This window comes from Micropterus salmoides, unplaced genomic scaffold (assembly GCF_014851395.1).
Source record: "Micropterus salmoides isolate LMB-PRFRI ecotype aquatic unplaced genomic scaffold, ASM1485139v1 Ms_hic_scaffold_6, whole genome shotgun sequence".
In the NCBI taxonomy this organism is placed as follows: Eukaryota; Metazoa; Chordata; class Actinopteri; order Centrarchiformes; family Centrarchidae; genus Micropterus; species Micropterus salmoides.
In genome coordinates this window covers 10671280-10695989 of record NW_024044348.1, presented here as the reverse complement: position 1 = coordinate 10695989, position 24710 = coordinate 10671280, and the positions used below count along the sequence as shown (strand labels likewise).

The 24710-nt window shown below is 39.9% G+C and overlaps 1 protein-coding gene across 1 annotated transcript in view; it reads right to left on the bottom strand.

Annotated features, from left to right (window-relative positions):
• Window positions 1-23485, bottom strand: part of glceb (glucuronic acid epimerase b) — a 66843-nt gene extending 43358 nt beyond the window's left edge. The window contains 1 exon segment of the mRNA XM_038701117.1: window positions 23305-23485. The gene's annotated coding sequence lies outside the window, so the exon portion shown is untranslated.
• Between the last annotated feature and the right edge of the window lie 1225 nt (window positions 23486-24710).

Genomic DNA, 24710 nt, shown 5'->3' with positions numbered 1-24710 from the left:
AAAAGAGAGGCAGTTTTTAAATGTTGCTAGGCAACCACTGAATCAGCTGTCCTGTCAGTTTAATCAAAGATTATAGTGCCAGCAAGCGGTATGCCTCATATTAGCGGAAACTTGATCACAACTCACAGGTCTGTGTCTTTTGTTGCTAAAAACATCTGCCAAACGCAGAGCTCCGTGTGGGCACATGAGACTCTCAGAAAGGGGAGACACCGCTGGTCCAGGAGCTTCGTCTTAATGATGGTTGGTTTAAGGCTTATTTTAGGATGAGTCAGTAACAGTTTGTTGCAGTCTCCGGACAATTCAAGCAACTATGAACTTCCGTCAGCACAACTACCCGTCTCTCCATTCATTAGATTGGACAACTAGAAAAAAAACGCGATTGACATCAGACACGAGTTGAATTTTGTTCAACTCCGTGCGCTCATTCAAAAACACAAGGCGCAGCAGATGCCAAAACACGAGGCGCTCAGGGCGCATTAACAGCCCGCAGAACTGCCAAAAGATAACAGTTTAAAAAGGCGCCAAAAAAACATTTTCTGTCTGACCCGTGGAGGTGGGGGTATATTTTCAACTTCAAAAAGGCCAGAAAGGTTAAGAACCCCTGGCTTAGAGCATGGAAGCATCAGCCAGCTAAACGTTTACAGCACTGGTAGAAAAATATGTAACATTAGTTGGATTGGTTTATTCTCCAGCGCTGGCTTTTGCTTGTGGTGTAAACTTCATGTAGTTACTCTCTCTCTCAATTCAATTCAAATTAGCTTTACTGGCATGAATGTAACAACAACATTGCCAAAGCATCATATATACACACAACATAAGAACAATCAGCCCCATACATTTCATTAAACAATTAAAGCATAAAGTTATCAAAGCGTGTGTGTGTGTGTGTTAAAAAATAAATTAAAAATAAAATAAATAAACAAAACAGTAAGCGTGTGTGTGTGTTTGTGTGTGTGACAGCTGATGAATATTATTGGCAATAAAACGTAACAGCAGGGAAGCTCAGATCAGCAGCTAAGCTTCACATTTTACTGCCCTGGTGGAAAACATGTATTTCTTTTTACTGCTAATGGTGAAATGTAACAAGACCGTGTGCCTATCAAGTGACCCATAATGAATACTTTCTGAATTTGCATGTTTTTGGATATTGCTTCCCCACTGTGCACACAAATGTTTAATTTCAATTGTACTTTCAATTCATGCTAAATGCCAATTAAAAACGAGCTAGCGTTAGCTTGTTAGTAGCCTGTCAGACGTTTTGTTTTCTTTCCTAACTGACCGATTCGCCCAGAGCTTGGATGCCAGAGCTCGTGCGTAAAGCTGAACACTGACGTAAACAGTAACGTTACCTGTACTGCCGTATAACATCAGAGTCACACCAAACGCAGTAAATTATAAAGTCACACAAATAAAAAGTGTTTGATGTTACGGCATTTATTTAATCCTACGAAAGGACAAGAACAAATTTAAGACCTTGGTAAACGAAATTGAATACTTTTAAGGCCTTATTTTTGGAATATGAAATTTAACTTTTTTCATACTTTTAAGACCCCATGGGTACCCTGCTCTAAAATGGAGCAGATCTGTTTAAACCAAAGAATATTTTTTTAACAAATCAAACCAAACAAACCAAAATAAAATAAAGAGCCATACTTGGAGTACATGAACACATATTTTGTCTTTGAATAGACAAAGGATGGGCACTCTTGCAGACAAAGTAGAGAGAGACCACTGACACGAGAACAAGTCCTACCGGCCTCTGTGCATCTGACGAACAGCTTTGAACTTGTTAGCAGCACACCTCGGAGTGAGCTCTGAAAAAGCAGAGGGCTGTGCCCCAGCTGCCTTTCACATGAAGACAAGACTTGCATCTTCAGAACCTTGTTAGTTCTCTGAAAAGGCCACCGACTAGTTTGGAATATTAAGCAGCTCATGCTGTCGGAAATCAAAAGGATTTTGGAAGAGAGTGGGAAGCTTCAAAAAGGCTTTGATGGTATATATCGCTCAATCTCCAGCAGATATGACAGAATGAAGAAATAAAGACAGGGGAACAAAGGGCTTCTGAGAGAGTAGAGAGGCAGAGGTTATTCTTCTCTCAGAATTCTGCATATGCATATATCATTATTCCTCTATCAGAGTCTTGCTCTTAAAATGTCAAGACGTCTGACTGAAAAGACAGTTAGAGAGATGAAAATAGAAACAAGGAAAAGGAAAGTGGGACACCAAAATGTTTCAGGTCATTAATCACAACAGTCACACTCAAGTAAGGCATATAGTTGTCTTGCTTCCAGAAATTTTCAAATGCACACCACATTTACAGCATTACCGCCTGGCACAACAGCGTCTTTAAGCAGCGATCAGACAGCATACAGTTTTCTCTAGGCAGTAAGTGTTTTGTACACTGCTAATGCGCCTTGGGCACATCACGTTTTAGATGCTAGGAATGCCTCCAGTTGAAAAAACTTCAACTCAGAGCAGAAAAGTGCCCGACATCATTGGCGGGGTTTCCCTGTTGTCCAATCGGATGACTGCCACCTCGACTGTTGCTGAATACCGAGAGCTATATCATTTAACCATTTACTACACAGCAAAATAAGGCTTGGGCTAAGGACAGATGATTTGCGGCAATAAAAAAACAAACTGAAGACAACACTGAAGAGAGAGAGAATCATCAATATTAACTGCATCATCACTGCGCTCGCCAGACAGGCCAGCAACAGAATGCTTTATATTTTACAATTTCTGTACGTTAGTAAAGTTGAAACGTTTTAACTTAAATCAAGAAACAGCTGGTGTGTGTGGATCACGGGTGTGGGTCGCGTTGAACATAACATCGTGGCAGTTTTGTGAGGCGTTGCTATGATGACCAGCTACATTGAAGGGGTACCATCTGCGATGGAAAACAGAGGAAGGCGGGCCAAAACCGAGTCGCGTCGAGCTGGTACCAGTGTTATGGACAAGGGGCTTTAGGTGTTTTTTTCCTTTCCTATAGAGTTGGATTGGGGATTCTTAAAATGTCTCTGGCGCAGTGCACCGTGTTTTGCAAACTGCACAGGAAGCTCTGTCTGATCAGGAGGAAACTCAAGATACACTTTGTTTTTCCGTTCTGTCCTCTGCTGGGAGGGGAACAGTAATGAGTGTGTGGGTATGGAGAGATACCGTTTCCTTATGAGGAAAAAGAGGGGCCAGGAATCAGAGTAGAAATCCTTGCGAGGATTTCTGTGTGGGAGAGAAAGCGTTTCATTCAATTCTCTCCAGAGAAATCTAAGGTCAGGATCCTAATGAAATGATTAGATCACCAGCTGTCTTTGCAGGAATAATTACAGAAACAGCAAGTTCCTGCTGTAAGATTTAAAGACAAATTCACACTGTTTTATCTTACGACTCTTAGACAAACGCGTTGATTTAATAGCGGCACTCGTGTCATGGTAAGAAAATCAATCATAAATTTGACATTAGATTTCGCCTTACATGTCTCTTGCAATACTCCCTTCCTTAAGTCACAAAAAAAAGGTTTTTGACCTTAAGGCAGGCTTTAATCCAGTCTTTTCTTAAAACATCTTAGACTTCCATATTCAACCTGAAAAATACAAGTCAAGACCTCTGTACCTTAGTAGAGACAATCAAGAGTCTGTTGTGAGATTTAGGGGGCTTTCACACCTGAAAGTCTGCACCAAGGTCCGAACCAAAGTTCATGTTTTGAAACTTTTTGATCGACAGGAAAGGAGGAGAAGACAGCAAGGTCCGTGGGAGGTTTCACACCTGCATTTTGGTTTCGGAAGTCCAAAAGTCCGGACCAAACGAGGTAGGTGTGAAAGTCCCCTTAATATGTAAATGCTGTAGCTCCGTGAGCCATGGTGCTTTTAAATGTCACGAGTTTGTAGGCCATCCAGCGACAAGGTTGAACATGTCTGGTAACGAGAAAGGTAAAAGCCTTGAGGTGATGTAAAAAGACCTTGTCTTTTCTATAATCTGCAGGGTTACTTTCAAGTGGCCTTTCCAAGCAAATTATTACTCCAGTCAGGGCAGTGTCCTGTCAGTCTTCTGTTGTCTCTCTTCCCTGTAATTGTTCTCGGATAAATCCCTTCAAGCTCTCTGTAGCTCTTAAGCTATTTCCTTTCATTTCAGTCTATCACATCATGCATGTGTACATGGTCACACAGTGAATATGAAAGGGCATTAGGCTATTGTATAACAACTGTTTGCTTGTAATTTTGGTGATTCAGAATTGTAATCTTCTAGTTTTACAGATTGTACAAGGCACTGCCAATTCTTTGACACTGTTCACAAGTCTTGTTTGTAACCCAGATTGTCCATGTGGCTTGGCTGCAACACATAGTCCAAATGTCCATTGGAAGCATTTCAGAAGACGTCTCTCTTTCTCTGTGTTTGGTAACATGATTAGTTACCTTTAATGTAACCACATGAAATGGATGATGAATTTGTTTTGCGTTAGTCATGAATAATTGTAAGATGTGAGCCAATCTGGTAAAAAACAAATAAGGGGGCAGATGCATTTACTCTATAAAAGGTTCATGACTAAAACTTGCCAAATTTATAAAAGCTGTCCATACACATGTTTCAGTTTTATCAATATCAGTCATTGTGAAACTGATCGCCTGTGTGGGAATCAAATTTCCTCTCCAAATTTAAGCCATAAACAGATGTAGACACAACCTTAATGTACATCAGTACGTCTGCTTGCTCCACCAACCTTGTAAAACATGAAAAGAAGAGACAAATAAGCAGTACCATTCCACCAACTGTGTCACATTGGTGAGGTTCTCTAACAAATAAACAAAAGGTAATAAATTATTTATTGTATGTTGCTCATATTGAAACATACTTTACAAAAGTGCTTCATAATGAAGGTAAAATTACTTCTACCATATCATTTCACCTGTAGCTCACTCTTGAAATCGATGTGTGCACATTATCTGAAGTATGTGTGAAATAAGCTCAGTCCCTAAGCACATGCTCTTTTTATAAATAGTACTTCATGTGTTTGAAACGGGGCGTGCACGTCTTTTGTTCATATGCATCGTTTATACATCTGGTCCCAAGTGTGTGTTGCTCACGGCTCTGGCATAACTCTTTTCTCCATTCTCGTGGTTGGTGGACATTGACACATTAGACAGAATTGTTAAAAACATAATTTCAGTTTGGACCCTTTAGCGCTAGCAAAAGAAAAACAGCTTTCTTCATTGTGTGGTTTTATTTTGGATTTAAGAGGACAGACCTAAAGTGAAAAAACAAATCACAGGCTGTCTTAAATCACTCCCTATTTACTATACACTAATCCTGTGCAGTCTGGCAAAATCCATTCTTTAGCATCCAAGTAGAAAGCATAATGTTACAGTCTATGCAACCAGTCCACAGAGGGGCCCCGACATAAGATATATGAAGCAAAGTAAAGAATATAGGTTATGTTAATTATAGTTATATGTAATGGCTAGTTAACAATGTAACTCAGTGTGGTGGCTAAATATGATGTCCCTAAGTGAGCTAGATTTTATTCCAGATATTAACCCCAGAAATTAAAATGCTGCACTCAATTTGTGAAAGCCTGAGCTTCATTTGTTTTATTTATTATTATGATAGTCACAGTTTCTGTCTGCTCATTTTGGCCTCCTTCAAATGCCACAAAGAAGAAAGTAAAGGCTTATGTTACGCCTGAGCTGTGGTCAGGTCTGTCAGGTTGAAGCTTATAGTTCTGAAACTTAACTATTTATTCCTTTTTTAAAGCAAAAGATTTATTTATGCACTTCAATATTTTATTCTTTAAGGGTGTAACTCATACTAGGTGATCCGTACCGTGCCCAAGCACGTTTAACTCCCAAAGACCGTTGGTTTGACCAGTGTGATCGCTCCGTGCGGTGCCCGGGCACAGTGCGCTTAACCGTGCCCATGCCCACTTGAAGAGGTGGGCCCCGGGACGCTAAGGCCCATTTATAGTCCTGCGTAGGGTCTACGTGCGTACCTACACCGTTGGCTATGCACGTAGCCATGCATTTATACTTGTGCGTCCATGTGTCCGTCATTCTGCAATTACACCCCCAAACGCTAGTCGGCAGCAGCGCTACAGCGTCCACTGTGTTGACTTTTGCTGGCCGAGCAGGCTAACTTCCGGTTTAGCGCTCCGCTAACGCAAATGGGGGTAAAATTGTATACGTGCGGCTGGTGTAGCCTTTTCAAATGTTACCGACCGAATGGATCACGTTCTGATAGCGAAATGAGTCATTTCGTTCGGGTTGCAACGGTCAAATATATTGATTCACTGTGTTACAGCCACCGTTTCGGCCGCTAGTAAATATTACTTGAAAGCGTGGGGTACTTCCGGTTGGCTCGGAGGCATTGCGAGGCTACCCAGCCGACCAATCACAGAGCTTATGGCCTGCATCAACTCGACGTGTAGTTACATTTTTGAGGAGGTGCACATCAGGTGACGGCGTAGCCTCTGCGTAGCCCCGTAGCCTACGGCGTCGACTTTTTTTAAGGTGGGAGTCTGACATTGACTGTTGTGTTGGACAGATTTGTGCAGCGGTGTTCATATATATAAAAGTATATATGTGAGTGAGTGAGTGTGAGTGAGAGAGGAATATATGCGCAGCACTCTACGATTTTAAATAGGCCTAGTAAAAAAACATCAATATATGGCAGTCAGCACTGATTGCCTACTGTGGCAGGCCGCCACAAACAAATCAATGTATGGGAAACACTGAGTGATGACGTAAACATGCTACGGCTTGGATCGATAGGCGCAGTGTGAGCGCAGGACAGCGAGGGAGTGGGGAGAAGGGACAATCATGCTCGGGGACGATACAAGGCACGGTATAAACTGACTCTTATTTATCAAAACTTTAATATATTTGTTGTACTTTTGTTCAAAGTACTATTTCTAACAATACAAGTTTATTTTTAAACTGCATTATGTTATGGTATCTTGGTGAGGTCTCAACATAACAAATGTTAGGGATAATTTTTGTTTATGTTACGCGTTTTTTAAAATAAGGGGGAAAAGAATATCGGCCAATATATCGGCTATCGGTCGGGCTCTGATTTTATATTATATATATGCATGCATATATGCAACACTGCACCCAAGAGCAATTATGCAAAAATAATGATGATTCATAAGTATGCAGAATCTGAAATGTACTGTTCACCATAAACTACTGAGTGTATAATATATATGGAGTATCTAGAGACCTACAAAGTTGTGCTGCATACCTGTCTTTACTGCAGGTGGCAACGTTAACGACCTCATTCACTACATGAAGACAGAAACTAGCCTCTGTAGTAGGTAATGATGCAAAACCAAACAAATGAGTCCAAAAGTCCATTAAACAAAACCCTAAACAACAAACAGCAAAACAGAGCTTGAAATGTTCCAGCTGACAATTGCTTGATTACTTTTTCTTATACCTATAATAACCCATCAATATGTACAGTATCATCCCATTATATCATCCCACAAAAATAAGGCTCTTCCCTTTGTTGTCCCTTTTACATTAGATGGATAAAGCTGGTTGGAGATATGACATTGAGATAACCATGGTCCATCAAATTCGTCATTGCTAACAGGGCTGTCAGAGCTGAGCTGAATTGCAAATGTGCTACTCAGGCATGCGGGTATAGAGTACAGTGTGGAGAAGCAGAGGAGATGTCTATACTTTGATGGTACAGCAAAGCCTATTTATTCAGCAGCACTTCTTCATATGTGGAGCTCTACGGGGACAGCAAATTCACTCCCTTTTCTGCAGTCAGCATTCCTGGGGCTTATAGACTTCAGCATCATTCATAATCACAGGGCAGAAAAATGTAAATGACACAACAGGAATCATTAAACTCTCATGCAGCTCATGTAGTCTCCTAGATCGGCACTCACATTAACGAACACAGGAAATGATGACTGGCGTAAGAGAGAAAACAGGTGCTACATGCCATCTTACAAACATTTTACAAAGTACAATTCTACTTGTGGCTTCTACTTGGGTACTTGTGGATTGATGTGAGACATTACTATAAGTGACTGAATTTTCAGTTTATTATTTTACCAACCATGAAACTGATGGAAACTGACTTTAAAATTTGAGAATTACATGCCTTTGCCCAATCAGATGAGGAATTCTAAAATCAGGCTCAGCTATAAAAATTCTGATGTTAAAACCTTTGTTCATCTCTTTCGAAGCTCTCTTTGTGTTTGCCTGATCGACTAAAGTCTGCTTAAAACTTTGAGAACAAAGGCACTTTTACTGCGCAACTCTAACCCAGACCTGATCTCCTCTACCAGCCAGCACTGATTTACAACATTCATCTGGGACTCTGCTGAAACTTCCGGTACAAATGGAATAATTCATCGAATGTTTGATTCTTGTGAGGGGTAATTTAGAGTTTCCAGTTCACCTAACCTGTACGTCTTTGGACTGTGGGAGGAAATCAGAGCACTCAGAGGAGCCCCACTCATGGGGAGAACGAGCAAACTATTAAACTAATATTTAAACAAAGTTGTCTGAATTCGACCAGTTAGCTTCAACTTAAATCCTCTTTGACCTGAAAGTTTGAGCTGAAGCTCATTAGTAAAGAAAATGCGGAAATTACAAAGGAATTCCTGCTCATCTGCAGTTGGGACAAGAGTAATAGAAAGTAAAATAGCAAGATTACCACTAATGGTCTATTGCAGAAAATAAAATAAATAAACTCCAGTTTACAGACACCAGATAATTAGGTCAAATTACATAAAATACCCCCTCTGCCCCATTTGGTGATTTAAGACAATGTCACATATCCATCGTTAAGGGGCCATGTTTCAGATTGCAACTACTAGGTCTACCATTCCAAGCGTGTGCTCCTACGCATGCCCAAACTAATAAGTGAGCACCCGGCATCAGTCAAAACAAAGGCCGACACACTGGAGACAGCATCACACAAAGTGCTGGAAACTCAGGTAAACTCCCACTGTAATGTTACAGTAATATTTTTAATCGGCTTGACATTGAACCAGTCCTTTGACTTTAGTATAACAGACCGTAACTAACATTACTGTATAGAATAGGTCTTCAAATGTGTTGTCGTCCTGCACCATTATGATGCATTATCATTAAAATGGGAATCTTTTCACCTCAAGTAGTTTCTTTATCTCATGTACGGGATGCTACCAAGTGACTAGACTTAGCTACAAAAGAGCCATGAAGAAAAGCTGAAACAAGTCCTGATGAAGCATGCACATTGGCTGCAGCAACATACTGCAGGGACATCCTCCTAGTTTAATATGTCCAGCCAATCCAATAAAGACTTAACAGGTCTCTGGGGCCAAGGTCATGTCTCCTACCTTAAAAGAAGGAAAACTTAATTTGCAAGCCTAATCAAGTGTGAATGTCACAGAGGCACAGCAAAGCAGGGTCGTGGAAGGCTAATTTTGTTCAGGGAAGATGAGAGAGCGTCCAAGTCTCCCGGTTTTGCAATATTGGAGGGTGTCGAGTTGTAAAGATGGCTATTAAAACAATTAACTAAGACATCCTTTATCCACTTTGGGTAGTAAGAGTGGATGGCTCTTATGAGGGTGACCGTAAAATGGCAGCCCAGAGGAATTTCACTACACAAGTTTCATGCACTGAGCTCTTCAATTATCAAACGGTGTGGAAAATAACTCCTTCATATATAAAATATAATTTTTAGGCTTCTGGCCAACTTCTTTCCTGCTTTAACAAAGGACCAAAAAAGAAAAGAAAAAAACACAGTAGAGTCTAACACACCCTTAGGTTCTGCTTGGAAACAGGGCCAAAGCATGACTGTGTCCACCCTCAACTGAGCTGTACTGACATCATGTCCAACTGCTCAAAAAATGCAGGTGTTACTGTCATTTGGAAACTTTTACACTTCATATCTGTTCCCATTTTTAATGCCCTATTCAGAGCGAAACAGTGACGCGGGTCTAATCTGCACTGGCGGTCTATCTGAAAGGATCAACACAAATCATCTGACAACATAGAGCACTTTGAATTATTATTTATTCAAGTGAAAGATTATAGTGCCTTGTTCTTTTTCTTAATTGTGGGTCATGCCCTATGCAGTTACTTACTGCAGATACTACAGGTGGCTACTTTCTGTGTTAACTTTCAGTCAGACCAAGAGGTGAGCATTTTGAATAATGCTGCCTGTCTAGATAAATGTTGTTTTGCAGAGGGTGTCCATGTGTCCCACATCTTTACAGCAGAACTGGTAAGTGGGTGGTGATGGAACAATGGAAAAGACATACCTCTGGTGTGAGAGACCCGGGTTCAATTCCCAACTATGACACATCCATCAATGTGTCCCCTGAGCAAGACACTTAGGCCCCACTACTGAGCTTTTGTTTTAAAACGGAGACTTTTTGCTACAGTTGCACCTCCCGTCCAGACTAAAATGGCAAAAACGAAGACCTAAAACAGAAGTTTGAAAACGCTGCTGACCCCGTTTTAATTTTTAAAACTCCGAAGAGCGTTTTAGTGCGGACAGGCAAAAATGGAGGACTTTAGAAACGATGAGGCAAATGCTCACATTTGGCTCTCTGACTGGGTATCATAAGTCCTTCAAAGCAGAAACACGATGCTACTGACAGAATGTTTGATTTAGTATTTTTATTAAAATGTTTTGTACCGTGCAAATAACACTTTAGGCTATAGCCTACACTTGTACTGTGTATTTTGCCATATTTACTTTGTGACAACTCCCACCCTGTTTTCCGCTGCTACAGCCGATTTTAATTCTCGTGCGACATTCAGTAACAGTCCCAGCTCGTTACTGGTCCATGCAAAATAAAATCTGGTGCGGTTCTTCGGCTGTAGTACTTTATTATTCTTTCGCCATATCTTCTGTAACTACGGAATAGACCATCCGCTTAATGTTTACACCGGCACGCGCATGCCCATGCACGGCCACTAGATGTGCGTTTTCAGCTGTTTTAGTATAGACAAAACATTGATGTCGACGGAGATTGTATTTGTTTTAAAGCTCCGTTTTTAAACTAAAACGGAGTAGTGTAGATGGGGCCTTAACCCCTAGTTGCTCCAGAGGCGTGCAACTTCTGATATATAACAATTGTAAGTCGCTTTGGATAAAAGCATCAGTATGTAATGTAATGTGATGTGGTAAGGGCACAGGTAGCATGACCCATGATCACAATGTCTGCAATTTTAGCCCAGGTAGGAAATAACAGGAATTTTACTTTGAATGCATAATGAGTACAAAGCAACAGAAAAAAAATAAACAATGAAAAGTAAATATATACAGTCCATTGTCACAGACAACAACAACCAAGGACAGGGTAGACAAACATGTTGTTTGTGTAGCTGGTGCCAAGTTACATTTTTTTAACCTCAATTCCACTGTGGACTAATTGTTTGAACAAGTGAATGACAGCGGAAGTCTACTGTAAGTAAAAACTGAAGTTAGAAGCATTCGGCGTGTCAGTATAACACAAGGGGCGTTATTAACTTAAAAGACAAACAGAGAGACAACACAGTGGCATCTCTATTCACTACCACTGAATACGACACTTGCATGTCGGACTGTCGCAAGAGACAATTGTGGCTGAGAAGAACAGAACTACATGATTGGCTTCACTATGTGGTTAACCCATGTGTATGAAGGTGCAGGGCAGTGGGGTTCTTGGGTTTGGTACCAACGCTGTGACAGACGGTAAAGGTACAAGCACTCCACACATGATCATGAGCCAGCCAACCAGAGCATCTCGCTCCCCGTAGAGTGTTACAATTCCTTGGAAAGCCAGTTTGGACCAACAAGCTCTTAATCCTGACTACATCCACAATACAAAAATCTGTGTTAGACATGTTCACTGAAAGCCAAAAAGTACAGCGAATAATGAGACTGGAGCATAGGCGCATCTGTTTTATCTGTCTGAATGCCACTTTCTTTTGTTGTATGGTTGGGTTGATATTTAGCATAGAGGAGGGGTAGAGAGGAAGGTGCCTGGGGTAGGGTTATGGCTCCAAAGTATGCAGACATAAGCTGTCTGCGTGCTGCCTTTGAAGCAGGCTATGGTTGGTTGCACTGAGGGTCACAGGGCAGGGGTTTACAACAGCAGTGTCCCACAGAGAGGCTGCACTCATCCAACCCCCCTCAAACCACTGCCAGGAATTAACAAAGAATGTAGGCTAGAAAGACTAAATGTTAACAAAAGCAGCCATTATGATGTGCTTGTTGGGTTGTGAACTTTTGGGTCATCAGAAATTTGAAGTAGAACAAAGTGATCAGAATGTCAGCTGATTATTTTGACAATTACAATAGCACCGTAACACCCATCAACAACATAACCTGAATTTATAAAATGTGTAATGTCAGCTCGTTTGTAATGGCAGAGCAACTGTGTTCCAAATCGTGAATACGTTCTGGGACGGGTTGACAGTGTCCCTAAAGCATCATCAAGCTGTAACTTGGAAAAAAAATGATCCTGCAAAATACAATACAAACATCATCTTACAAATACTTACTTTGTAAAGTTTATAATGTTGAATTCATGTGAGATCGACCTTGAATTCCTAGAGAAGAACAGCTTGATCCTCCACTTGCTGGCTCATTAAACCCAATATTAAGTAGTTATCTGAAAAGGGAACTGTAACAATCACTCTGACCTGGGAATTTTAATGTTAGGTTTTAGGAAGTGTTAGCTCTTTGTCCGTTAGCCTATTATTAAGCAAAGGAACAAACTGGCTTTTGACTGCATGCGAGACAAAAATCTCAGCATGAGTAAGTTCAAGCAGCTACAGCAGCGGGGCGGACATTACTACCACTACTAATGCCCTCCTGTAGGAGAGACAGTTAACCAACCAAGAACAGCTTGAGGTCAGCAACTTAAGTCCATTATAGCTCTTGCTATTCTTATGGAAAACAAGTTAACCAACTAATGCAGCATTCTCCTTTCTTTCTCGCTTCCCTTTGTGCTCCCAGCATTTCCTTAATGCAATTAAGGAAATTAATGCATTTAATATTAAATTGAAATTAATGCAGTTCCTTAACACATTTGCTTTGTATGATTGGTGAGGCTCTGTACGTGGTAAACTACATTTAATATAGCATTTTATTTTCAATGAAAGCACAGATATTGAGAGAAGGGGTAAGTTGATACCCAGCAGGTCCAAGTTGGGAGTGGTTTAGTACCCAATACGAGAGAAAAAACAGGCACTTCTTATAGGGTGTGGATAGTACAGACAATAGGAGTGTGGACTCTTAGAGAACAGCTTGCATGTGACACTTCCAATGCCTTGGAATTTTAAACCCTTACATTTATGCACATTCTGAGCTACATTAGGTTTTTTTTGCAGTACAGCTACTCTATAAGATTACGATTTACAAGAATAAATCTTTCTTCATGCTTTTACACTTGCCATATGTTACAATTTTTATTTTACAATGTTCACTTGAGCTTTATTGAGATTTTTTTTTTTTTTTATGTATCTGGTAACAAATTACATAACTTGAATCTGCCTTGCTGCTGCAAACATCCTATAGCTGACAATTTCCCCATCTGACTGGCCACTCAAAAACTCCCTGCACAGGTCAACAGGAAGACTAACGAGTACCAGATGGGCCAGCCTGCTGCTGGGAAAAGCATCTAAACAGAGGTCCTTGGTGTAAAGTGGATATAAACTGGCCTGTTTTATCAATATCCAACATCCACTCAGCAGGCTATTGAAGAGTACAAATGAATCATGGCAATAAAAGGTCTCAAAAGGACTAACCTACATGAGACAGCAGGTTTGACTGCTTCCATGTTAAGATGGCGGGATTGGAGGAGCAAGAAAATGGCTAATTTCAAGAGGATTTTCTGGTCAACTTCAACAAGAAAAGGAGCATCAACAGGAGAACTGCCATCTGCCGGCTTGGTCACAAACAACCCACATCTGATAATCTTCCTTCTGCCACTAGGTGTGGGCAATATGGATCAAGTCTTATGTTGGGTATATGTGATTTATATCAGAATAGTATTATACTGTATGTCAGGATATATAGTCAGTAGGACATATTCTGGAAGTTTAATTGAGGAAATGATACAAAAACCAGATTGAAATGTACTTTTTGCAAATCCTGTGAATGAAGATTCTGACAAGGTACTTCTTTACACTGATACAAAAATCCCCTAACCCCAATACTGCAATAAAGCAGTCCTGCTCACAGCACAATAATAAAAAATATATTAAAAAGGGATAACGACTTTAAGTAGAAACGTTATAGTAAAATACAGTACATCGCAATACATTACAGTAAATCTCTCCCAACACATAATTACAAAACTGGAAAAAAGAAACAGCGGGTATGTTTTCGTTACAATTATGTGCTAAGTGTGGGGCAGCATATACAAGCATACAGGGATCAAAAGTTAATTTATGTAGCCCACTAAGAATGGTTGCTGTTGACTCAACATGAATGCTGAGGACAACACAGAACCATAAAATGAAGTCTAATGTAAGATATTTGTCTTCTGTTAATATATTTGGAGCCTTGACTACTTTTATCATGTTTGTCCACCGACTGTCTGTGCAATGTGTGTCAACATGGATGCCCTTTCGGTCTACTGCAAACCAAACCAAAAATACTCAGTATACTCTTTTTAGGCTGCTGGTAGAAAACAGATGGGAAAGCCTTAAGAGTGTGACAAAAGACTTAAGAAAAGAGACTGATAAACACATTCCAAAAAGAGGTCTTGTAAACACAGATGAGAATAAATGTTACATTTGCTTTCTAACTAATTAGTTGATAATAATAGATAGAAAATTACACTTTTTTTAAGGCCTGTATCCTGCTGCTGGTTCTTGTTGGGACAGACATGTTTAAGCTTGGCAAAATACTGTGCAACAGTGCACCGATGTGGAATGCTATTCTTTCAGAGGCAACTGCATAACTCAGAGAGCAGAAACAGAAAGACAATAACCAATGTTTTCAGGTTTAAAGCAAGTAATTACTACATTGTGTACACAGCAGGGGACTGGACATGCTACAAGTTGCATATCCAGTGTCTACTTTGCTCCCACTCTATAGTACAAATGCCACAGAAAAGGGATAAAAGTGAGTAGAGGTTAATATAAAACACCATTAAACAGGTTTCTGTTCTGTGCTCATCAAAAGGACCACAAAATCTGAAACAAGGAAAGAGAACTTCAGCCACAATGACACTTGACTGTTTCATGCAGTGTGGTGAAATGTGCTGATTAAGGGCACTTATCAGAGAAGAGACTGAAATGGCATTGGAAGGACATTTATCAACAATAAATCAAAGCACATAGCACAAAACTGCCTTCTGCCAAATTCAGCCAATAGCTCTAGATGAGGTCCTATGATTAATATTTACTGGAGATGACAAACTGAATGGGAGAATATAGGTTTAAGACTGTGACATGTTAAATACTTTGTAGTGCAAGTAGAATCTGCCATTGAAAGAACTCAAAAATTGAAAGAAAGAAGAAGACCAAAATAAAGTACTGTGTTTATAAATACAAAAGTGAAATCATAATTATATAGTATAACAACCCGTAACATAATACAGTAAATGGAACACAACTGTACCGTGAACATGGATAAAAAACATCTTAAAACATAGTGTTTTGTGCAGGAGGTGTAACTTTCGAAAAAGTGCATTTTGGACCACAGCAGGAAATGGCCTTAATACATCTAAGAGGGGCGGACAGAGCTGTTGATCAATACCAGTGACTAAAGGATTACTTTGCGAGATGCTGAGATTTATGGATTTCAATGGTCTTTGTTAGGCTCTAAATTAGTTGTTGGTATTTCAAGCAATTTTGAAGACCAATTTACTGTATTCTGTCTTCTCTAGGCATTTCTATCAATTCTGATTAACTAACTGCATAATTAGTAAGATGCCATCTTCTGCCAGTGTTACCTGCCACCAATCAAAAATAGTACAAATACACACTCAAAGGAACAAGTCTTTGTTAGCACATTTCTGCACACCTTCCTCGGATATTTTTCCACTTGTTTCCACCAGCCAGCTGGTACAAATCATTGCATTGATTAGTTTTAAGCGGCATTAGTCATTAACTTGTTAGTCCTAAATCCTTACTTTAAAGCTTGCAAACCAAGAAACCCCCCCCAATACATTGTTAAATTAATTAAAACAAAACTTATTTTTATACATGTACTGCTTAAAACGAGCACCACATTCTAATTCTTATTAGATGTAACTCATAACATTTAGACAGTATTTACTACAAAAACAACTACTGCTGTATTTAAAAATAATAATAATTAAAAAAAAGTACTTTATTGTCACATACATGTAGCGAAATTCATCCTCTGCATTTAACCCATCCCTGAAGGGAGCGGGGGGCAGCTACTGTACAGTGCCAGGATTGGATTGCCATGCCAGGTCAAACGACACTGACTGGAGAACCTACCTGACATGTTTTTGACGCTGGGGGAAACCGACGCAGACACGAGGAGAACATGCAAACTCCACACAGAAAGGCCGGGGCAACCAGGGTTTTAACCCACGACTTTCCACTGTACCACCATGCCAACCCAAACAGTAAAAGAAGGTATCGTATGACTGTTTAAGCTCTCATAATGACAGTGCAACTGTGGTGGAAGCAGCTGGTGGGGTGGGATAGCAGTGTATAACATATTTGTATTGAGAGTAGGATATTCTATGTAATTTTCCACCTTATTTTAGTGTTTATTCAGTGTGAAGATTAAGTGCGAAGATTATGTGTATGTAGGAGACAAAGAGACTGTGAGAAAGATTTCAATGTAAATATGTTCATGCAAAAACACCCATTACACAAATAAATAATTTATTATTTGTTGATTTGATATTCAAATATTGCAGTCTAAGTTGCAATGTACATATTCTCAAGAGCAACTAGGGGTTAAGTATCTTGCTCAGGGACACATTGGTAGACGTGTCATAGTGGGGGCTCTCTCACACCAGGTCTTATCCATTGGGCCATCACCACCACACGTTTTAGCTTCTTTTTCATTTGGGTGGAGCTGCTTCAGTGTTAATACTACTGATTACCGCTGACCCCACGTATACTTTGAGATTCACCATATCTGATAGAGTAAATCAGTGTAACAATGAAACATTTATTTGTCTGGGTAGAGGATTCAACACAAACTGGCAGATTCAATGGGTTTTTAAACAGACAAAAATCAGTTGTAAACAGCATTAACCAGACTAAAGAAAGTGATTAATGTGGTCTAAATCCAGAATCTGTTGGTCTAGCCAATGCCAGACAAAATCTCGGTGGTTTAATTGGGTTATGCTTACACCGATTATGAGTGCAACACAGCTCAGATATATATATTACAATCCAGCATACATGACAATTTCCATAGACAGAGGCATGTGTAAGCAAAGAAGTAAGGGTGTTCAAGAAATATTTAAACATGTTATAGCTGGCTCTCAAGCGAAATGTGAAGCATTTAAGGTATTCAGTCACTTGGTTTAGCCTGTGGTATAGTTTGACGTATGACATACAAATCATAGCAGTTTGCAGACAGACCTAGTGTAAAACATTCATCATAATTTGAAACTTAATCTTGCTGAACCAACCATAAAAGTTAAGCTGTTCAACTCACTCCTTTCATTCAATTGGCTATTTGTTAGCATAGGCCTTTATACCTGGCATTAACATGCATCTTGGGAGATCTGATCACAAGTGTACAGCTCCAAGTACGTCAGTTCACACCAAGCATTAAAATGCATCTTCAGATGCATCTTGAGTGACCACTTGTGATTGAATCCCACTTCCCAGCTCTACAAAAATGAATACCGCCCGCCCCGAACAGATAGCTTTATTTGTTGCTAAAGTAACTTTTAACTGTAGCTGCCATTATCTAGTAAGTTCAGTTAGGCATACAGCTAGCGGTACTACTAGCTTTAACATTTAAATAAATCTTTATTAAACCTCCAACATAGGAGCACTTCCAGCAATAGACTGACACAGCCAAACTGCACCACTTAATATGCAGGGCTCAACAATAACGATTGCCCGATTTCCCGGGGCAAGTAAAATGCCACATTGGACTACGCTCGTTACTAGTGGTGGGAGAAATTATTGATTCTTAGATGCATCGCGATGCGGACGATTATTAATCCATTAGCAAATGTCAAATAAATCGATTTTCTAAATGTTAATTGATAACGTAATGTTAACGGTGCAAAAAAGACGGAACAAAACAGGCGGAACTTGAGAAGGCGGAAGTGCAGCGCCCAGACAGTCTTTGCCCTGCACACAACAGAGACACAAGATGGCGGCGAGGGAAATACAACCTGCACACCCTGCATTAAAAAATCAAGCATATGGAAGCACTTTGGCTTCTATGAAGTTGAAGGGAAAAATGAACTGGACAAGACCTACACTATATGCAAATTGTGTCAAACTAAACAGAAATATTTTGGAAACACGACAAATATGAGAAACCAACGCCCGGTTGGAGTTGCAGTTAACTAGAGGACCATCGAGCAGGCGCTGTCAAAGCATCCACTGAACTCGGAAAAAGTGAAGCGAATTACGAACTCTATTACAGATTTGCGTCTATATTCAGTCGTTGAGAACCAGGGCTTTTGTGCTATGCTGCGCATGTTGGAGCCGAGATACAACGTCCCATCTCGAAAATATTTTACTGAAACAGCGAACCCCACACTCTACAATGAGACCAAAACCGAAGTCATGGAATCACTGAAGAAAGCGGGTAGAATAGCTTTAACATGTGATGCGTGGACATCCATTGCCCAGAATCATATGTCACCGTAACTGTGCATTTTATCACAGATGAGTGGCAGCTAGTGTCTCATGTGCTCCAAAACAGAGAATTTAATAAGAGCCGCACTGGTGCAAATATGGCTGAACTGTTAAAGAATGTAGCAGAGGAATGGAATATCACTAAGAAACATTTAGTTTTAGTTACTGATAACGCATCCAACATGGTTGTTGCTGCTGAGCTGGGTAAATTCCTACATGTGAAGTGCTATGTCCACATGCTAAACCTGGCCTCTCAGCGAGCCGCTCAAGTTGCCCACTGTGTCAAGGCTACTAGGGAGTGTGAGACGTATTACTACAGTTTTTCACCACAGCACCACTGCAAAACACCAGCTTGAGGAGAAGCAGAAGCTACTTGGTCTGCCGAGACACTAGCTGAAAACAGACGTGAGCACCAGATGGAACAGTGCGTACGAGATGGTTGACAGGTTTCTGGAGCAACAGCCTGCAGTCTGCGCTGCCTTACTGTCTCCTCAGGTAAGGAGAGGAGAGTCTGACATCTGCACTCTCAGTGAAGCAGACATCTCAAATGCAGAGGATATTATCAAGGCCCTAAAGCCAATGAAAGATGCAACTACTCTCATGTCAGAGGTGAGGACCCCCACCATCTCTTTGATTGCTCCTTTGCAAGCTCAACTCATCCAGGACACTAAGCACAGCATTGGAGAGTCATCAATGGTCCGGGATAAAGCAGGCCATCAGTGGAGACCTCAGCAAGAGATACACTAGCGAGCAGGACAGAATTCAAGACCCTGCCTTTCCTTTCTGTGGAGGAGAGGGGAGACGTATGGAAGAGTGATTGCTGAGGCTGCATCTATGGAGGTAATTCTATTATTTTGTTCCATGCAAAATGTCCCTCTGGGCTTAAGACATTATTTAACATTATCCAGTTGACTAAATAACAATATTACATAATAACTCAAGGTTGTGGATGTTGAGTAGAACAAGTAAATTTGTGTTTTCTTAGTAATTTTGTTCAAATCTGTTTTGGATTAAAGATACTGACATTGTGATGTAAAATTTAAGGCTTTTGTGTTTACCTGTCTTTCTCATTATGTTTGCCTACAGCAAGAGGTGAGAGTAGAAGAGGAAGAAAACCAAGAGCACAACACATTGAGGGAAGAAGACACCCTGAGCACTGAGGAGGAGCAACACCAAAACCCTGCTTCCAAAAGAAGGTCATCTTCTTCTCTGTTAGAGAATTTGCTGGGTCAGACCTTTACTGGTGCTAGAGTTCAGCAGCAGCCTATGTCTGCCTATGCCACAGCTAAGGAGGAAGTGACCAGGTACTGTAGTGCTCCATCACTCTCTCTCGCTCTGAGGACCCTCTCAACTGGTGGAGTAAGAACCAGGAGGTGTTTCCTCTGTTTTCCAAGTTGGCCAAGAGATACTTGTGTATTCCCGGCACCAGTGTCTCTGCGGATAGTGTCTTTTCTACGGCAGGAGATATAGTAACTGCACAGCAGAGTACAATTGCATCTGACCATGTAGACCAGCTCCTGTTCTTACACAAGAACTTACACATTAGCGCTCACTAGCTAAGCACATTTGCACTGCCACACATAGGCATGGTTTAATTGTGACTTATTTCTTTTTGTATATGAGCTGCTTTCTGTATTGTTTAGCTTTGCCGTTGTAAACTGATCTGAAAGTAAACCCTGAGTCTTAAGTAGGTTTGCTCTACTCCCCTCCACAGAGTGTTTTAATGCAGCCATTTACAAAATATTTGGACTGTCCTCTCTGTAGATGTTCAATTAGTGCCCAAGATCTTTTTTGTATTAAAGTTGTTTTTGATTGCGGTATACAAAAAATGTTTATGTGTGAGGGATTCTAGGTCTTAGACTCCTATTATTAATTTGTGAATAAGGGCAGCATTTTATGTTATTCAGAATATGCAGAAGTCCATAAGCATTACTGTCAGCTGGTACAGAATTCTCTGTTTTTGTATAAAAGCTGTTTGATTTTTATAAAGCAAATTGTTTGTGGTTTTTTGAAGGATTATAGTGCACATAACAGGAGGATGTTGATAAGAAGTCTATTAATATATGTTAGTGATTCAGAATGTGCTGAAGTCTGTATCAATTTAAGTATGCTGCTACAAGCACACTTTCCGTTTCCTGTTGGTCCTTTGCAATGCTGGGATATATGCTGGCAAATGTAACCTTCCAGTTGGCTGTCACTTCCGTTATTTTTGTTAATAAAGGATATTGGAAGTAAATTTAATATGGATCATGAGAAATGTTGTGAGTCTTTGAAAGTACCAAGTTGTCCCACAGTGAGAGAAAAAAACCCTGTTTAGAAAAAAAGTGATGCATCTAGATGTATCGATAATCGTTCTATAATCGAATCGCAGCCCTCTGAATCCTAATCGAATCGTGGGGGGCCCAGAGATTCCCGCCCCTACTCGTTACGGCAAGTACGTGCAATAAAAATCCATCACGAGTAAAATACCAATACACCTGTTCAACAAGCACAAGCATGTAGACAGCAATATTTCAGTCTGCCTATCTGCAGCCTTGAGCGAGCACAGTGCGCTAGCTCGGCTAATGGCAAATTGTTAAAAAGAAAGACGTGACACAAAATGCAGTCTTGGCAAATTCTTGTAAACTTAGCTGCTGGCTGAGACAAACCAGCCCTCCTCTCGCTACCAGCAGTACCGGCAGTCAGTGTATCACATCAGCAGCAGAAAGAAAAACGGAGGACAGGAGGGAGGACTAATACTAACTGAAGTCTGTGTTCTTCTTTCTTTCTAAACATCACTCAGTATTTTCATGATTTATTTTATTGACATTTTAGATTTGTTTCCATTGAGAAATGATTGAGTTTATATATTGGCTTTGCTCTTGTAAATGTTACTGTTGCTGCCGTATAAACAACATGTGGTTATATTTAAATATTCAACTGTAATTCTCATTCTTTTTTAAAATATATATATATATTTAATATCAATTATTCATTAATGAAAAAGAAACAATAAGAGTATCAATAAGAGTAGTAGTGTCGATGAAATCCTAATGATACCCATCCCTACTTACAAGATAATGGCAGCAGGTGAAGACTGTTGATGAAAATTGATCACTCACAGTTAAGGAGTCCATCTCTGGGGAGAAGTAGGGAGGATTGTCATACCATTTTCGATATGCAAGAATGTTGGTTGCTTCTTATCTATGGCACACTGTATTCTTGTTCTGATTCATTTCACTTTAGTATTTATAAAGATTAAACATGGCAATTAACTTAAGTCTTAATGTTTTATTGGATAACCACTAATAAATAAAACAATTTGTATAGGGGCAGGATCTAAAGATACTTAATAGTAAATAGACAGCATTTATATTTTCTACCTTAACAGACACAGCGCATAACAATTTAGCCTCTTCATTCAAACATTGTAACTGGTAACCCACGCTTTAATTAATGCATTGCTCTCTCAGTTGTCCATTGCATTTTTATTTCTATATTTTTCCCCCTTGTATTTTATTTTATTTTGGTATATATGTACATTTTATTTTACTATGTAACGTTATGTGCATACAAGCCTAGTACATTTGAACTAAGTATATGCTTTTCTTGTTTACCTTGTATCATGGGCACAAAAACGTCTATCAGCAGGAATATTATCTTCTTTGTAAAAAATTAGGGGGATATATTGGCACATAACTAAATGCCAGTCTCCTAAAAATAACCTAAAGTGAACAAAGTAGATCCTTAACAATGGGCACAGTTAACAGCTGTGTAGTCACCACTAAATAACGGGATTAGACTGTAAATGACTGCTATGGCTAGACAGTTCAAGGATAGTGTGTTGACACATAAGTGGTCTTTTACCTTCAGTCTGCTTGTTAGTGAATGAGGGTGGATAAGTGCCGGAACATGAGAAAGAGACACTATCCATTAGACACTGAGGAGTCCCAGAGTAAACCAGCAATTAAAAGTAACAATTATGTTGTGAAAACACATATTTACTGGAAACCAACAGCAAAACTGCCTTGAAAACCAAAGATGACTGAACGTTAGCTAACCGGTGCCACAAGTTAAGTTTGTTAGTTTCTGGTCCACGCACAAGAGAAACATGTTATGGCTTTCTCGCGTAGCCACCTCAACACAACCCCTACAACAGCACAATAATGTGAACAAACGCTGATATTTTTGTGTTGAGCTGGCAGGCGACCTAGCCAGCTAGCTAGTGAGCCAGCCGACAGCTACTTTATACTAAACAGATGTATCGTTAGCATGCAAGCTAACAGGGGTTTGCATTCCAGAGAAAGAGTCAACAGTGAGCTTTGAAGTTCCTGCAATCCCCCTCTGGTTCCGTTAACACAAGCCGGCAAGGTGAAAGGCTGTATTAAACACTTAACAATAAAAGTATTTCACGAGGCTAAGATGTGACAGAAGAGGAAACGAAGACTGGTGGGATTTAAATGTTGCTTTGCTGGTGTGAAACTGAACTGTAAAAATATCAGCTAGCACTGCATATGAGTGTCTGGACAGCGGGGAAGCCAACAAGACGAAACGTTAGCAACCTTACCTGCAGGATTAAAGGTGTCGTGCGAAGTTTGTTCGTGGGGACACCAGTAGTAGTTGTTTTCGGTAGGTCGGTCAGTTTAAAAGACTCCTCCTGTTTTACCTCAGGCTGAATCACGGTTCAACCAAGGCGGCTGGTTGTGCTGCCTCCCAGCCACAACAGCGACTGAGCACAGTGCAGGATCAGCGTCTCACTGGGAAGGATCTTCAGTATCGCGAGATAGGACGAGAGCTCGGAGATATCTACGGACCAATCAAATTAGCCGGCTGGAGCAAAGCATTTGTTTTGTTAGTATATTCACCTGTGTTGAGTTTGTCAAAATGATACATACAGAGAAGACCAGACTGAGACCAGAGTATCTTTTTAGGCTTTGCCCTGTGTACACAAGTTAACATGTACAGTAGATGCACAATTAAGTGAAGATATAAAAAGTACTTAGAACCAAGAAGTTAAATTCAAGAGAAACAAATGCAAACAACATCATAATGATTCTCCATTAAATTTCTAAAATGGGTAAGTGGCATGGGTAAGTGTTTAACTTGAGTTTGGTCTGCAGTTTGTTCCATAAATATGGAGCCAAGGACTTGAAAGCAGTCCTACCCAACTCTGTGGAGACTGGTGGAGTCTCTAAGGCAATCAATGTCTGTGATCCTGTGTTTATATGTGTTTATGCTTTATATTTATTTCTCTAGTGGAAATTATATATAGAGAGAGGTAATTTTAAAATAAGTGCTTTATAAATAAATAAAAGAGCCATCCATCCCACATGTTGATATAAAGTACAATGGTGTGTTCTAAAACTGTTACTGGTATTTTAAGGTATATTTAAGCATTTTCATCAATGTATTAGTCAAGATTATAATCACTTTCCATATTGTCCACATGTTTGTGTGGGTTTCCTCACAGTGTTTTGTTTTGTATCTTCCTGTACATTTGTTCCTAGAACTGAGTGTGAGAACCCTGGAGAACCAATGGAAACTGAAGTAAAATATACATGGCCAATAATGTTGATTCTTATTGTGATTTCAAAGAGTAGCCTGAGGTATAATTTATTCGTGGTTATGATTTTCAATGTGGAATCAGCTTTGTGACAGATTTCTATTCAATGTATCCTACGCTTCCCTGCAACCCTGAAAAAGAATACAGGAAATAAATGCCTCTGTCTTACGTTATTGTGAATGATTAGGTCAGAGTGTACTGCCGGATTTTTTTGTCAAGAATGAGGAAACACTGTTGAAAGGCTCAAATGCGTTACATAAAGTGCAATTTCAAGCTTTGCTCTGAGCTCTAATGTCTTTTGCATGAGTCTGCATGAGGGCATTTCAGCAAAGACTCAAATAAATGAGAAATTCTGTATTCAGTATATGCTGATGCCAAAGCTTATGAAATACACCATGAGTTAGAATGTA